Consider the following 14,561-nt stretch of genomic DNA (forward strand, 5'->3'; position numbering starts at 1 on the left):
AGTTTGGAAGGAGTAAAAGACAAAGGGCAAAGGCCCTGAGATGAAAAATAATTTGGCTTTTTTTTTTTTGAGAACTGAGAAAACCTGGATGTGGCTAGAACCCGAGGAGTAAGGGAGAGTTGCAAGTGGTAAGAGTGAGAGAGACAGGGGGAGCGCAGAACCTCAAGTGACTCAGAGGCCACCATGAAGAGCCCAGACATTATTCCTGGTACAATGGAAAACCAATTGGATGGGTTGAAGCAGGGGGATGACGTGTTCTCATTTATATTTTAAGGTCACCCTTGAAGGGAATAATACGGAAGCTGAGAGCAGTGAGTGGACTGCTGCAGTTGTCAGGTACACAATGATTGTGGCTTGGATGACATGGCTGCAATAGAGGTGAAATACACAAGGCTCATTTGGAGGTAGTATTGGCAGATCTCTAATTCACTGACAAATTAGGTCGAGTGTGTAAGGAAAAGACACAAGTTAAGGATAACTCCTGGCTTCTGGTTTAAGTAAAAAATTAAAAGGTTTTCTTTTAAAGTATCTATTTCCAATATCATAAGAGGAGATTATAAATCATGAAGAAAAGAGAGGCTATGTCCATTTCTTAAGCCACTGCCAAATACCAGAAAAGGGTGCTGGGTGGTGTCACATATGTTGTCCAGTTTAAGATTCTCAGAAACCCTATGACAGTAGGCATATTATCTCAGATTAGAAATGGGCAAAATAAAGCACAAAAAGTTAAATAACTTGTCAAGTGTCATTCAGTAGCTCAGTCTACTATCTAACTCCTTCTGACTGAAGTGCGTTATACATGTCATACCATACCAGGACTGATAATTTCCTCTAAATCAATGAGCTGACTATTCCTAAGATATTTATTGCAAGATGGCTATAGACATAGTACTGATACAATTAATCTTTCACAATTTTAAAACAGACTCACAGGAGTGAACACACTGTTCCCGACACCGTGATTTGCAATTATACTGTCAGTGAAATTAAAGTTTTGCAAGAGTGAATCATGGAGCTTTTACTGCAATCTGAGTTGTTAGGATTCTACCTGAGAAACTCTGAAACAACCTGTTTAACACATAACTTCAAATGCAGAAACTGCACTTTGAACCTGAAAGGCTGTATGTGTTTATCTCTCTCAACCAGGGAAGAGGGGATTGGGCCATAGAGAGCACCCCTCAGAATTGGTTTGACATTTCGGCACTTTTGCTATCAGCATGAATGGTGCTGTGCTGTATGTCTCCTTCCCATTAACTCAAGAGATATACAGTTTAACAGTCTCTGAATTATTGTATATATTTCTGTATAATTTCTACACTTCTTACTGAAATTCAACGCTTATAAATTAAGGTGATGCATAAATGCCTATACAACGCCCTGGACACAGTAGAGAAGCCTGAAAGAAAGATATATTTTAAGTGTTTTTCCAAAACTGCAAACACATTATCTGCCCTGCTTTGGAATTCAGCTTAATTTGGCATTGTTCTTTGACTTCTGTAGTCTCAGTGACACAAACACACATACCCAGAGGACTTCCCTCTACTGTTACTTAACCAAAACAGTGCACCATTATTCAGAAGCCAAGATGGGGAAACAGGATGAACCTATGAAACAGATAGTAGGTTTCTAATATCAGACATATCTCTAGATTATTCACAGAAGATTTTTCTTTCTATATATTATTCACTGAATCTAGATATTATCTCAAGCCACACCAATTTTTGCCATTTGTCCTGGCCAGAGGGACTGATCAAAAGGGAGGAAACATTAAGGGAACAATGGCAGAGTATGGATGGAGGTAAGTGTGAAGAGAGAGAGGAAGGCCTTCTAGAGATCAACATGAATGATTTGGGTTTGGGGCTCAGTTAACTGATTTAATGTAGAGTCTAAAGCAAAAAATATTCATGAGCCATAAGGAAGACTTGAATATCTAAGGCTGTAATAAGACTAAATACTATATGTTACCCTGCTGTTGTGAACTGAATTGTATCTCCCCAACCCCCAAACTTTATATGTTTAAGTCCCAAATCCCAGTACCTCAGAATATAACTGTATTTGGAGATAGAGCTTTAAAGATGAATTAAGATAAAATGAGTTCCTATGGGTGAGTCCTCCATTAATCCAATATGACTGATGTCCTTATAAGAAGAGGAGATTAGGATACAGACACTTGTGAAGGGAAGACTGTGTGAAGACACAGTGAGAAGATGGCCATCTACAAGTCAAGAAGAGAGGCATTAGAAGAAACCAAACCTGCCAACACCTTGATCTTGGACTTCTAGGCTCCAGAACTGTGAGAAAATAAACTTCTGTTGTTTAAGACACCCAACCTGTGAGTTTCTTTTTTTCCTTATTTATTTGTTTTTTATTTTTAATTTTTAATTTTTTAAACATCTTTATTGAAGTATAATTGCTTTACAATGATGTGTTAGTTTCTGCTTTATAACAAAGTGAATCAGCTATACATATACATATATCCCCATATCTCCTCCCTCTTGCATCTCCCTCCCACCCTCCCTATCGCACCCTTCTAGGTGGTCACAAAGCACCGAGCTGATCTCCCTGTGCTATGCAGCTGCTTCCCACTAGCTATCTACTTTACATTTGGTAGTATATATAAGTCTATGCCACTCTCTCACTTCATCCCAGCTTATAATCTGTGGTTTTTGTTATGACAGTACCAGCAAACTAAAACACCTACCTAAAGAAATATTTTATTTACCTTTTTTCTTCCAGTAGAAAAAAAAATGTATGTTTGAGGTAAGTTCTCTCGGCTTTCCTAATATCTGGAATACATTATACCCAAAAGAGGAACTATGGAATCTCTTCAGTGTATATATTTTTATAGAAATGGATTTATATAATTCCAGCTTTAATTTCCCACATTTTGCTCCCATTTTCCTCTGTTTTTGAAATTAGTTTCACTAGCTTTGATAGTTAATTCTCTTTTGCTTTTTATTTATTTTGTTTAAAATTGATAAACTGTTCAAGGAATAATACTTAACTATAAGACATTTATGACAAATAATGGAAAATATAGCATATTATTATTAAGATTGATTAAGCTCTTTTACTTAGCTCAATTAAACTTGGAATGAAGCATCTCATACATTTAGAATCTAAATACAAATGTGTATGTGCGTGTGTATATACTAGTGTATAGTATTTATGTATATTATTTGTGGGCAAATTATATATATATATATATATATATATATATATATATATATATACACACATACAGACACACATATAAGAATACATATATATATATGTGTGTGTGTGTATCCTAGAATAAGTGGTTTGTATGTTATAACACCATAAACCAATCTGAATGGAATTATGTTTTTGTATTTATATCTCTAACTAGTTTGTTAAACTCTAAGGATTCTATTTATTCTTTACATCACTTAAGCCACTACATGTCTTGCACATAATACTCAAAAACTATTTCCTAATTGAATTATAACCCTTTTTAACCAATAATTCATTTTTATGATAGCGACTCATTTCTAATATACAAGTTATCAGTTCAATTTCACAAAATGAAATGTCAGGTTTTGAATTCACTTGTAAGACAAAATGTGTGCTTAACATAGGAAGAAAACCACAATGCTGTTAACAATTGTTTTAAGTTTAAATAAAAGAACTACACATTAGGCACGTCTATTGTTTGTTCTCCATTACAATTTAAGAGTTTAAGGCAGTTTGAGAACATATACCAAAAATACTCTCTACTTAGATGACAATTACTTTGCAAGTTTTAACTTTCTGGGACTCCAAGTATAAATAGAAGAAAAATATGACTATAAAAATTCATAAGTCACTTGGTAACGGAAAGTAGTTCAATATATATGATATATGCTAGGTATACATATACTTACATTTTCTGTTTAATGTATTCATAATAAGGATAATTTCAGGTAGTAGGAATCTTTGTCCAGAAAGAAGCTGATCAACTAAACCAAGAAAGGAAACTCATCTTTTAAAACACTCCAGGCTTTTTAAAAATTGTAAGCCTTGCTTCCCAAGATGTTTCATTATTAAATAATTACTAATTGAGAAACTGTTCAACTAGTACTTATTCATGACTCCTGAAGAGAAGATAGTAATGTACTCACATTTATAATTAACTGAATATTCAAAATGCTTCAACTCTTTCACCAGGAAAAGAACTCATGGGAGTTAAGGATGGATGAAATTTACAAAAAAGGAGCAAATGAGGAAATTTTAAAAACTGCAAGTGAGAAAAAAAAAAGAAAGATTTAATTCCTAAATTGTGAGCCTGTTTAGCATGTAACTTTTTTCACGTCTACGAAGTTGAACTGAGGTAAGAACAGAGTAGTGCATGTCAATGGCAGAGGGAAAGAGGGCAGGGTACTGAGCAGAACAATGGAAACAGAATATATGGAACCAAAGGATTATATTTGAAAACTTCCCATTATCTCTGAACTTCCCATGAGAAACTAAAAAGTTAAACAAGACAACTGAAAGAAAATTCACAGAGTCCAGAAAATCCTCTGAGATTTTGGAATTTTTGTTAAACATTCTATGTTAACTGTGAATGATCATTTTCAAAGTACTACAACTATACTCCCCAACCTTTATCAGGGTCTCCTGTACATCTACCAGAGCTCAGCAGGACACTGTCCCCTGCCCAACTGGGTAAGTGCTCTTCTGCCCCTGCAGATCAACCCAGCTGTCACTCTTTCTCACACAAATTTACACACACACACACACACACACACACACACACTAGCCAAAAAGACATTTGCTCAAAACCCCAAAACCTATACTTAATATTGTATACACTAATCTCCAAGTCTCAGTGTCTTCCCATGTTTGTCACAGGACTTAAATAATGTAGAGGGAAACACTGTAAATTGTGCATATGAAAGAATTCTATAAACTGTGAAACTCAATTATTAGTATCAATATTGTTATTGTATAAATATTTATTAATGTTAGTGCTCACACACACACACAAAGTCTAAATTCCACAGCATGACCTCAAAAATTCTCTATTTTCAGGCTTCTTCTTGTTTTTGTGAACTCACTTTCCGCCACCTTTTCCTATTTTACCACACACTGGAGCCTCATGAAACCACAAAACCAACCTTTTTATTTGCACATGCTATTCCTATTTATGACTAGAATATCCTTTAGTCTCTTCTTCTCTCAGTCAAATCCTACCTCTTGTACAATAGATTAAATTCATATAGGGAGATAATGTTTTAAAATCCTGTATGTGATAAAGGACTTGCAGCTATAACATACATAGAACACTTACAACTTGAAAATAAGAAGACAAACCACTTAATTTTTAAAAGATAGGTGGGGGGAATTCCCTGGCAGACCAGTGGTTGGGACTCCATGCTTTCACTGCCAAAGGCCTGGGTTCCATCCCTGGTCGGGAAACTAAGATCCCACAATCTGTGCAGCATGGCCAAATAAATAAACAAATAAATAAAATAAAATAGAAACTTGGGTGGGGCAGGGGGTACAGATGCATAAGTTTTGAACCACCAAAGAAAATACATGAATGGTACATAAGCTCATGAAAAGATGCTCAGCATCACTAGTCATCTGGGAAATGCAAATAAAAACCACAATGTAATCTCATCATCTACCTTTAAGAATGTCTAAAATTAAAACTGACCAGGGGCTTCCCTGGTGGCTCAGTGGTTGAGAGTCCGCCTGCCCATGCAGAGGACACGGGTTCGTGCCCCGGTCCGGGAAGATCCCACATGCCGCGGAACGGCTGGGCCCGTGAGCCATGGCCGCTGAGCCTGCGTGTCCGGAGCCTGTGCTCCGCAACGGGAGAGGCCACAACAGTGAAAAAAGAAAAGACTGACCATACCAAGTGTTGGTAAGGACGTGAAGAGACTGCAACTCAAACACTGCTGGTGGAAACATAAAATGGTACAACTACTGTGGAAACCTGTTTCTTCCATAAGATCTAGCTTAAAACAAATGAAAGCAATACCCTCACAAAGTCTTTGTACAAGAAGGTTCAGATTAGCTTTATTTGTAAGAGCAGAAACTAGAAACAGTTTAAATGTTCATCAACAGGTGAATGAATAAACAAATTGTGGCATATCCATAAAATGTTATAGCATTCACTTAAAAGAAAACTCTTTTAAGAATGAACAATTGGTTGATGCAATAATATGTATGAATCTCAAAATAATTATGCTAATAATTATGAAAGAAGCCAGACACAAAAGAATACTCCATGAGTTCATGGATAAGAAATTCTAGAAAATGAAAACTAATTTGCAAAGGCAGAAAGTAGATCAGTGGTTGCTTCAGGACAGAGGACAGGGAGGAACAGGAGGGACGGTTTCCAAAGGAGCTTGAAGAAACCTTTGGGGGTGTTGGCTACATTCACTATCTTTATTATGGTGATTGTTGCACGGGTATACCCATATGTCAAAACTTTTAAAATTGTGCACTTTAAATATGTGCAGTTTATTGTATGTCAATTGTATCTCATAAATCTGTTTTTTAAAAGAGGAATAAGCTACTGATAAGCACAAGAAGATGGATGAATCTGATGGATGAATCGCAAAATTATCATGTGAAATGAAAAGAGCAGGACACAAAAAGCTACATACTATATGATTCTATGTATATATTGTTCTGGAAAAGGCAACCCTAGGGACAGAAATCACACTGGTGGTTGCCGGGAGAGGTGGAAGGGGCTGACTGCAAAAGGGCACAAGTGAATTAGGGGGAGGGCTGTGCAGAAAGGTTCTATATCCTCATCGTGGTTGGTAGTGATTACACATAGGCATACATTTGTCAAAATTCATTGAAGTGTATGGTTAAAAAGGATGGATTTTTTTTACATCTTTATTGGAGTATAATTGCTTTACAATGGTGTGTTAGTTTCTGCTTTATAACAAAGTGAATCAGTTATACATATACATATGTTCCCATATCTCCTCCCTCTTGTGTCTCCCTCCCTCCCACCCTCCCATCCTCCTTATCCCACCCCTCTAGGTGGTCACAAAGCACCGAGCTGATCTCCCTGTGCCATGTGGTTGCTTCCCACTAGCTATCTATTTTATGTTTGGCAGTGTATTTTACTGAATGCAAATTGTATCTCAATATACTTATCTCAATGTAATTATATCTCAATATCAATATATTATATCCCTCTTGACTTAAAAATAAAGAATTCACATGTCATCTCTTGCGTAACCTACTCCAGGAAAAGTTAGTGGGCTTTCTGCTGGGTTTCTACAATCCTTCTCCAGTACTCAACATATGCCCTTATCATAGTGAGTAATAATTCTTTAACGCATATCCCTAACCAGACATGAAAATCTTAGGAGAGAATTGTTTCCAGTCATTGCTTAATCCCCAATATAGAATGCAGTGCTTGAAAATTAGCTTCTCAACAAATGTTTTAATTCTATTATTGGCATTTCACCTTCCTTTTCCATTACAGATACTCGTTCATTCACTGAACACATGCTCATTAAGCCTCAGCTAAATGCCTAACTAAAGAATGAGCAAGAATAATACATTTCTTACCCTCAGAAGCCTAACACTCAAGCCTAAGAGAATCATCATCAAACATGCAACCACTGTGTGTGATGAAGTTGGTAAGTATCATGATAGGGAAAGAACAAGATACAATTAACTTGGTATATTGGGTCAGGAGGTCAGGAAAGGTGGTATTTGAGCAAAGACCTGCAAGATAAGTGGAAGCTGGCTAGAATAGAGGGGGGAAATGATGGTGACACTGGCAGAGAGTTTTCCAAACAGTAGAAACAGCGCTTTTGAAGGTGCAGAGCATGGTGCATTTGAGGAACTGGAAGAGATTTATTCCAGCTAAAGACTAAAGTACAGGATGTCAAGAAAAGAGAGATGAAGCTTGGAGTGGAAATCATAGACCAAGTTACATGGGGTCTAGTGATGTGAATACACTTGGAGTTGATGATAAGGACATCAAGAAGTGAACGAATGGTTTTAAATGGAAGAAAAAAATAATGATCAGATTTGTCTTCTCTATAGCACTCTAACTGTTATCATGGGAACTGACTGGGGTTAAGACTAACCAGGAAGGGAGAACAGTTGTTTGTTGCAAAAATTCAGATTAAAAGTAGTAATTACTTTGCTGAAAATTAGCTCAAACTAGAGAAACAATCCTTTTCCTAAGTACTTGACAATGTGGCTCAGATGGCCAAATGAGGTTTACTTTTGCCATACAAACTAAGTTTTAAAACGTGTACAACTTTTAGGATTATAATAGTTGAAAAACTCTAAATCTATAATGACCAGGATCAGATCAAAGCTTCCTGTACAATCCCAAAGATTTAAGGTCAGCTTCAATCCATCACATTCCCTCATCTTCCTTATTCTACAGTTCTTAAATCCAGTTTAAAGAATTTCAAAACGTCTCTAGATTCTACACTATCCTCTTCACATCTCCATTGGACTACTGGGAAAGCTTCCTACTATTCCCCTGTCTTTTGTCTGTCCCTCTTTGATCCATCCTCCAAAATGTTGCCAAACAATTAAAAAAAGAAGAAGAAAAAGAAAACTTTCATAACCCAACCTGCTTACAGACTTTTGATGGCTCCCTGTTGCCTAGAGGACATTGCTCAAACCTTTGTCACCCACATTCAAGACTGTCAGAATCTGGCCCGGTGCTCCTTCCCAATTCATCTCTTGCCATTCCACTTATTTCAAATGTCATCTCCTCTGCCCCAAACAACTTTCTCATTCTTCTCTATTCAGCAAGTTCTAATCAGAAAAATCATTAACTGATCCATGAAATCTTTCCAGGCCACTCAAGCTAAATGTATCTTTTGTGCTTCTATTTTCCATTGTATTTCTATCTACTGTACTAATGCAATAGTTATCACCCTATGTTATAGATGGTTATATGTGTTTGTCTTCCAAGTAGATTATTTGTGTTTGAGGGTGGGGACACTGATTTATTTATACCTGTATTCTGGGCATCTAATACAGGGCATACAATTAAACTCCATCTAAATTAATATATAGACTTTATTTGCAAACTATAGTCATGGTGTCTGAAATGACAAAATGCAAAAGAAAAAAAAAATACTGGGACAGATTTCATAAACTTCAGGAAGCCAGGAGCACAAGCAAAGTACAATACAGTATGCAAGCCTAGAGGAACAATACTCAAAAATTCAAAATATTAAAAAATACTAAATTACCAGGCTCAGAGGATGCTATCAACAGATTCAGCAGATACTTTTTTTTTTTTTTTTTTTTTTTTTTTTTGTGGTACGCGGGCATCTCACTGCTGTGGCCTCTCCCATTGTGGAGCACAGGCTCTGGACGCGCAGGCTCAGTGGCCATGGCTCACAGCCCCAGCCGCTCCGCGGCATGTGGGATCCTCCCAGACCGGGGCATGAACCCGTGTCCCCTGCATTGGCAGGCAGACTCTCAACCACTGCGCCACCAGGGAAGCCCCTCAGCAGATACTTTTAAATGAGACGGGGACAGGGGACACACTCTCTAGATGTCTATGTCAACTTTTTGCTATCATATATAAATGTGATTCTTCCATATATGAACTATAGTGCAGAGAAAGGGTCAAACATTCAATAAATAAAATGCTTGGCTTAAATAATACAAGAATTAGTCCACATATACTTTAAGGGTAAAGACTGTTATTCTCATTTTAAAACTTTTTAAACTGAGGCACAAAAATGTTAAGTAACACACAGGGATGCACAGCTAGCAGAGGGCAGAACTGAGATTTGCACTCAGGTTTTGATGATTCCTAAGCCCATGTTCTAACCACTGAACTATACTCAAGGCGATCCTTGTCTACACTGCTTAGCTAAACACTCCATGAAGTCAGGGACTATGTCTCTCTTCTTCATCACTGATCTCCGCGGCCTATTAGAGGGCTTGGCCAGGTCTCTAGGGGTCCATAAACTCTTAAAGTCTTATGCAATTTGTTTGCGTACATAAGTATAATTTCTCTAAAGAGAGGATCAATAAAAACGGGTGACACTTATTAACAACAATCAAGCAGTGTTGTAGATGAATTATCTCATTCTATCACAACAACAACAGCTACACAAGGTACATGGTGGGTACTCAGTATATGCCAGGCATCGTTCTAAATGTTTTCATGTATTAACATATATAATCATCATAGAAATTCTACGAGATAGATGTTATAATCACATACACTTCAAAAATGAGGAAATTGGGCCTCAGAGGTTAACTTGGCCAAGTGCCTTAGCTTTTGCTCCCCTTATAGTAAATAGCTGGGCAGGAATATAAACGTCCCTATGTGACAACAAAGCAGTCTTTCTTGGCTTATAGCCCATGAGATAGTCATCTTCAAAGACCGTCATGTCCCCCAAAATGTTAAGAGAATTACAAAAAAAAGAAAAAAATAAATTCCCTATTCATTTTCCAGAAAGTCATCTTGATAAAACCAAAGGTTTTCACGGCAGCACAACATCAGGAGCTATGAGCTAATTCTCCCACATAGAGAGTATTCTGTCTCCTCATGTATTAACTACAAGGTAGGAAGTATACGTAGTAGGGGAGAGTTTTTTCTTTAAGAGTTAACTATGATGAATGGGGGAGATAGTATTGAGTTCCAAAGGTACTTAGATAAGCATGCAAATATGTATACATGGAGCTCCTGATACATCAGAAGCAGGGTTGCTGCTAGCCCTTACAGACATTTTGTGACCTAGAAAAATGCCTTCCCCCTAGGAATACTCAGTCAAGAACAAGGGGACATGGCATGGACTGTGGAGTCCAACCCAGGTATCATTCCTCACATCCCCCTCAGCTGGGCAGCCCTGTGCAATGAACAACCAAGGACTTCTTGAAGATGCCATGGTTACTCTCTAGAGCCTAGAGCCACAGGGCCTGGATTTGAATCTCCAGTTTTATCCCCTATAGATGTGTGATGTTAGTCAAATTTTAAAATTTCTCTCTGCCTCATTTTTCCCATCTGAAAATGGGGAGAATATTAGTATAAGCTGCATAGATTTGTTTAAAGAATCTAAGAGAAAAAATGCATATAAATAGCTTAGAACAATACGCAACACATATTAAGGATTCAGAAAGTTTCAGCTAAAATATGTATATTATTAACATTCATAAATAGCTCTCCCAACTGTAGGAGTAAGGCATATTTGAAGCATTCCATGTGTCTATGTATGAGCTGATTAATACCAAGAGGTGAAGGTTCCTATGGGGAGGGTGGAGAGAAGTGATTCTACAGGATGTAGCATTGTACCCTCAGCTGTTTTGTTTGCCTTTACAGCTTCCTAAGGACCCCAAATTATGACACCTCATTTAAAATTGTGATTTTATTCCCAGGGATGTGAAGTCAAGAGCCACAAAATCACACCAGCAACCACTAGGCACACCAGAGTCACATGTTTGCAACATAGAAATTCTCACTCAGAATGTATCAGTATCTCCAGCCATTCAGTAAATGGATAGATAGTAACTAATACAGTGGCACCTTTTACAAGCTCAAAATAAGGCCGTATTTTAAAATGCATTAACTTGTTTTCCACTTTATTACTATATTTTCAAAGCAAAATTCTCAAGCTCTCGAAGTCAGATGTTACAGGACTGGCTTATATAATTTCCAAATATCCAACTCTGACAATGAGAAATCCATTTTTCAACAACCAGATTGGCAACACTTTAAACAGATCATTATTATCCAGTGTTGGCAAGAGAATGGCAAATACACTGTGGGTACTTAGGAAGGCTCTTTGCAATATCCATCGAATTTAAAGTGAATGTCCCCCTGGAACTAGCAATTCTCTTCTCAGAATAAATCTTCTGCAGTACCCTTGCAGAGCTAATGTACACAGATATCCACTGCATCACTGTTTGTAATAGTAAGAAATTGGAAAATCCAAGTGAACATTCTGGGGGATATTGGCTGGCTAGTTACATTGGGTAAATACATTTAAAACAGAATCTTCATATATGGCCAGAGAAATATTTGAGAAATATTAAATTAAAAGTAAATTTCAGAACACTGGTATATGAACCATTATCCATTTTTTTTTGAAATAATGAAAGAAAAATTCCTGTGGTTATACCCATGAAAGGACACAACTCCAACCATCCATGGTAGTTACACATATGGAGTGGAATAGGAAAGGGGGTTCACTTTATACTTTACTATAATTTTCGTGTTGTTTTATAAGCAAGTAGTACTTTCAGAATTCATAAAAATAACAAGAATTTTCAAAAGAAACGGGGAACTCAAATAAAGTTATTATTTGCATGTGGGTATTAAAAAAAAATCTTAGCAATCCCCAAAATTAATTTCCGCTGTCCCATATGCTTGTAATCACAACGGCAGAATAAAATGCTTATGAGACCTTAAGAGACACACTCTCGTTAAAAAGTTGTACTACCTTCATAAAGCATGTTGAGAAATATTCCCTATTTGTAGGCCTATAAATGGAGCTTAGGAGGAATGGGAAGAAGAGAACAAACAGCTCTCAACCTCCATTCCACTTTGAAAAGTGAAAACTAAGTATTTTACCACCACTGGCCACCTTGCTTTACTCCACCCTCTCCCCCAGTTGGTACCAGAGAGAAGCCCAACCCTGCTAGGTCACTGACTTCAAACTCACAATAAATAGATCAGGTGACCTGACTGATAGTAGAGTGCACAAAAGATGAAAACAGGGGGACCTGTGAGGATAACAAGGTTATTAAGAAAAAGTGGTGAAAGCTGGAGGGGAAGAATATTGTAACGATGACGAGAGAGAAGATACACGTAAAAAGAACGGAAAAGAGGGAGAAAGTAACAAAACAAAAGCAGGAAATGTTACTATTCATGAGGTGTTTAGCTTTCAGGACATCCCATTAAGTGTACAGCCCCTGTAGTCTGCATTCTCTAGCCCTTGCCCTCAAATGAAAGCTGACTGAAGACTGTTTGCTCGTTGGAGAGGGGTCCTTTGACTCTGTTTTGAGCAAGGCTTAGAAGCACAGCACATCAGGTATGAAGCCCATTATATTCAATTCAAAGATCTTATCACGTGCTGGGTTAATCCCGTTAGACAGGGAGTGATTATTGCTTAACTGGCACATGGTTTAAACAAGCTTCCAAAGGACAGTTCTTCCCAAAGGAAGCCAAAGTGACTGAAATAGAATTAGATATACTTATGTCCATGTAAGTATAGACAAAATCTCCCCAGCAGCAGCATCGGAAGGTGCCCACTCTCCAAATGCGTCTCAGGGAGAAGTGTCATAAACTGACGATGGAGCAAAGGCCTTGGGGTGATGCTTCAGGACCAAGCACCTCCCTACAAACCTCCGCGGTCCATAGATATCCCAAAGCCCTAGCCTGGCCCCAGGCCACAAAAAAAAAAAAAAAAAAAAAAAAAGCAACTCCACCAAAGCCCCCAGAGACCTGGCAACCACGTGACCCGCTGACAGACACCAAAACTTTCTCTGCCAAACAAATCCAACTTTTATTTTACTTTTCCTGGGTGAACGGCTTGCGCTTGCCTCCCGCTGCCTGTCCTCCGACCCTTTCTTCCTCCCTCCACCTCCGGCTGTGGGAGGCCTCGGGGTATCTCCTTTCCAGATCGTCCGGCCTAGGGGTCCTAAGGCTCAGCCCCTCCCGGGGCGGGCGTCCCTCCTTCAGCCGCCTGAGGGGAACCAAGCCTCCTCCTGGCCTAACAGCGGCCGGGGACGGCGGACTCCGGCTCAGCCCCGAGTCGGGGGCCACGGGCCGAGAAACTTACCTGCGCGGAGCCGCTCCCGGAGCTCCTGCGTCGCAGTCAGCGGCTCGGCAGCCGCCGCATCTCCCGGCGGCAGGTTCCCCCCACCCCGGCCCAGCAGCGGGGTTCTGTGCAGCACTTTTCCCAGCCTGGGAAGTAGGTTGAAAGCGCGGAGGTGGGAGGTAGGGGTGGGCGGGGTGATCTGGGAGAAGAGGCTTAAGGATTTGGTTGTTGTTTGTTTGTTTGTTTGTTTTTCCCGATCTCTAGCAAAGACTCTAGACCATATGCTGGGAGAATATTAGCTTTGCTCAATGGCGACAAAGCAGCGGCCTCTCACAGTCCGGTCGATTTACTAAACAAACTGAAACGTGGGTGGGGATGTTAAACAGTAACCAGCAGTCTCAATGAAAACTGAAAGCAGCGAGGGCCGCCACCGCCTCGGCGCGCTCATTTCCCTGTTCCCAAGGCCCCAGGGCGACCGGCGGGCGCGCCAGCAAGTCCCAGAGCCCAGGCTGCGTGGACCGTAGCGGCTTTCCGGGGCCTCCCGAAGGCCGCCAGGCGGTAACTGCCACACGCCACATGCCTAAATTTCCACCATCAGGGCGAGACGCCGGGCGGCTTGACCCTTCGAGCCGGATTCTCTCTCGCGCGCGCCTCCCGCACCTGGAGGACCCCCAGCCAGCTTCCGCGCCCGCGGCCTGAGGCCAAACGCGGCCCCGGCGACGCGGGCACCGTCCTCCTCCCCGCCCCGGGTCACGCCTCGCCTAGGGCGCTGTCAGCCCTCGGCCAGTGCCTTTGGAAAAGCGGCAGCGGGGAGAAGCCTTCTGACCCGAGAAT

General features: G+C 39.6%; 1 protein-coding gene across 2 annotated transcripts in view; it reads right to left on the bottom strand.

Annotated features, from left to right (window-relative positions):
• The window catches only part of HNF4G (hepatocyte nuclear factor 4 gamma), a 135,792-nt gene extending 121,872 nt beyond the window's left edge, over nt 1–13,920 (bottom strand). The window contains exon 1 of one of the 2 annotated variants that reach the window (XM_082601018.1): nt 13,749–13,920. The gene's annotated coding sequence lies outside the window, so the exon portion shown is untranslated. The remainder of the gene's footprint in view (nt 1–13,748) is intronic. The other variant, XM_082601016.1, reaches the window with a different exon arrangement.
• Between the last annotated feature and the right edge of the window lie 641 nt (nt 13,921–14,561).

The sequence above is a fragment of the Mesoplodon mirus genome (genome assembly GCF_964341445.2).
Source record: "Mesoplodon mirus genome assembly, chromosome: 16".
Classification (NCBI taxonomy): domain Eukaryota; kingdom Metazoa; phylum Chordata; class Mammalia; order Artiodactyla; family Ziphiidae; genus Mesoplodon; species Mesoplodon mirus.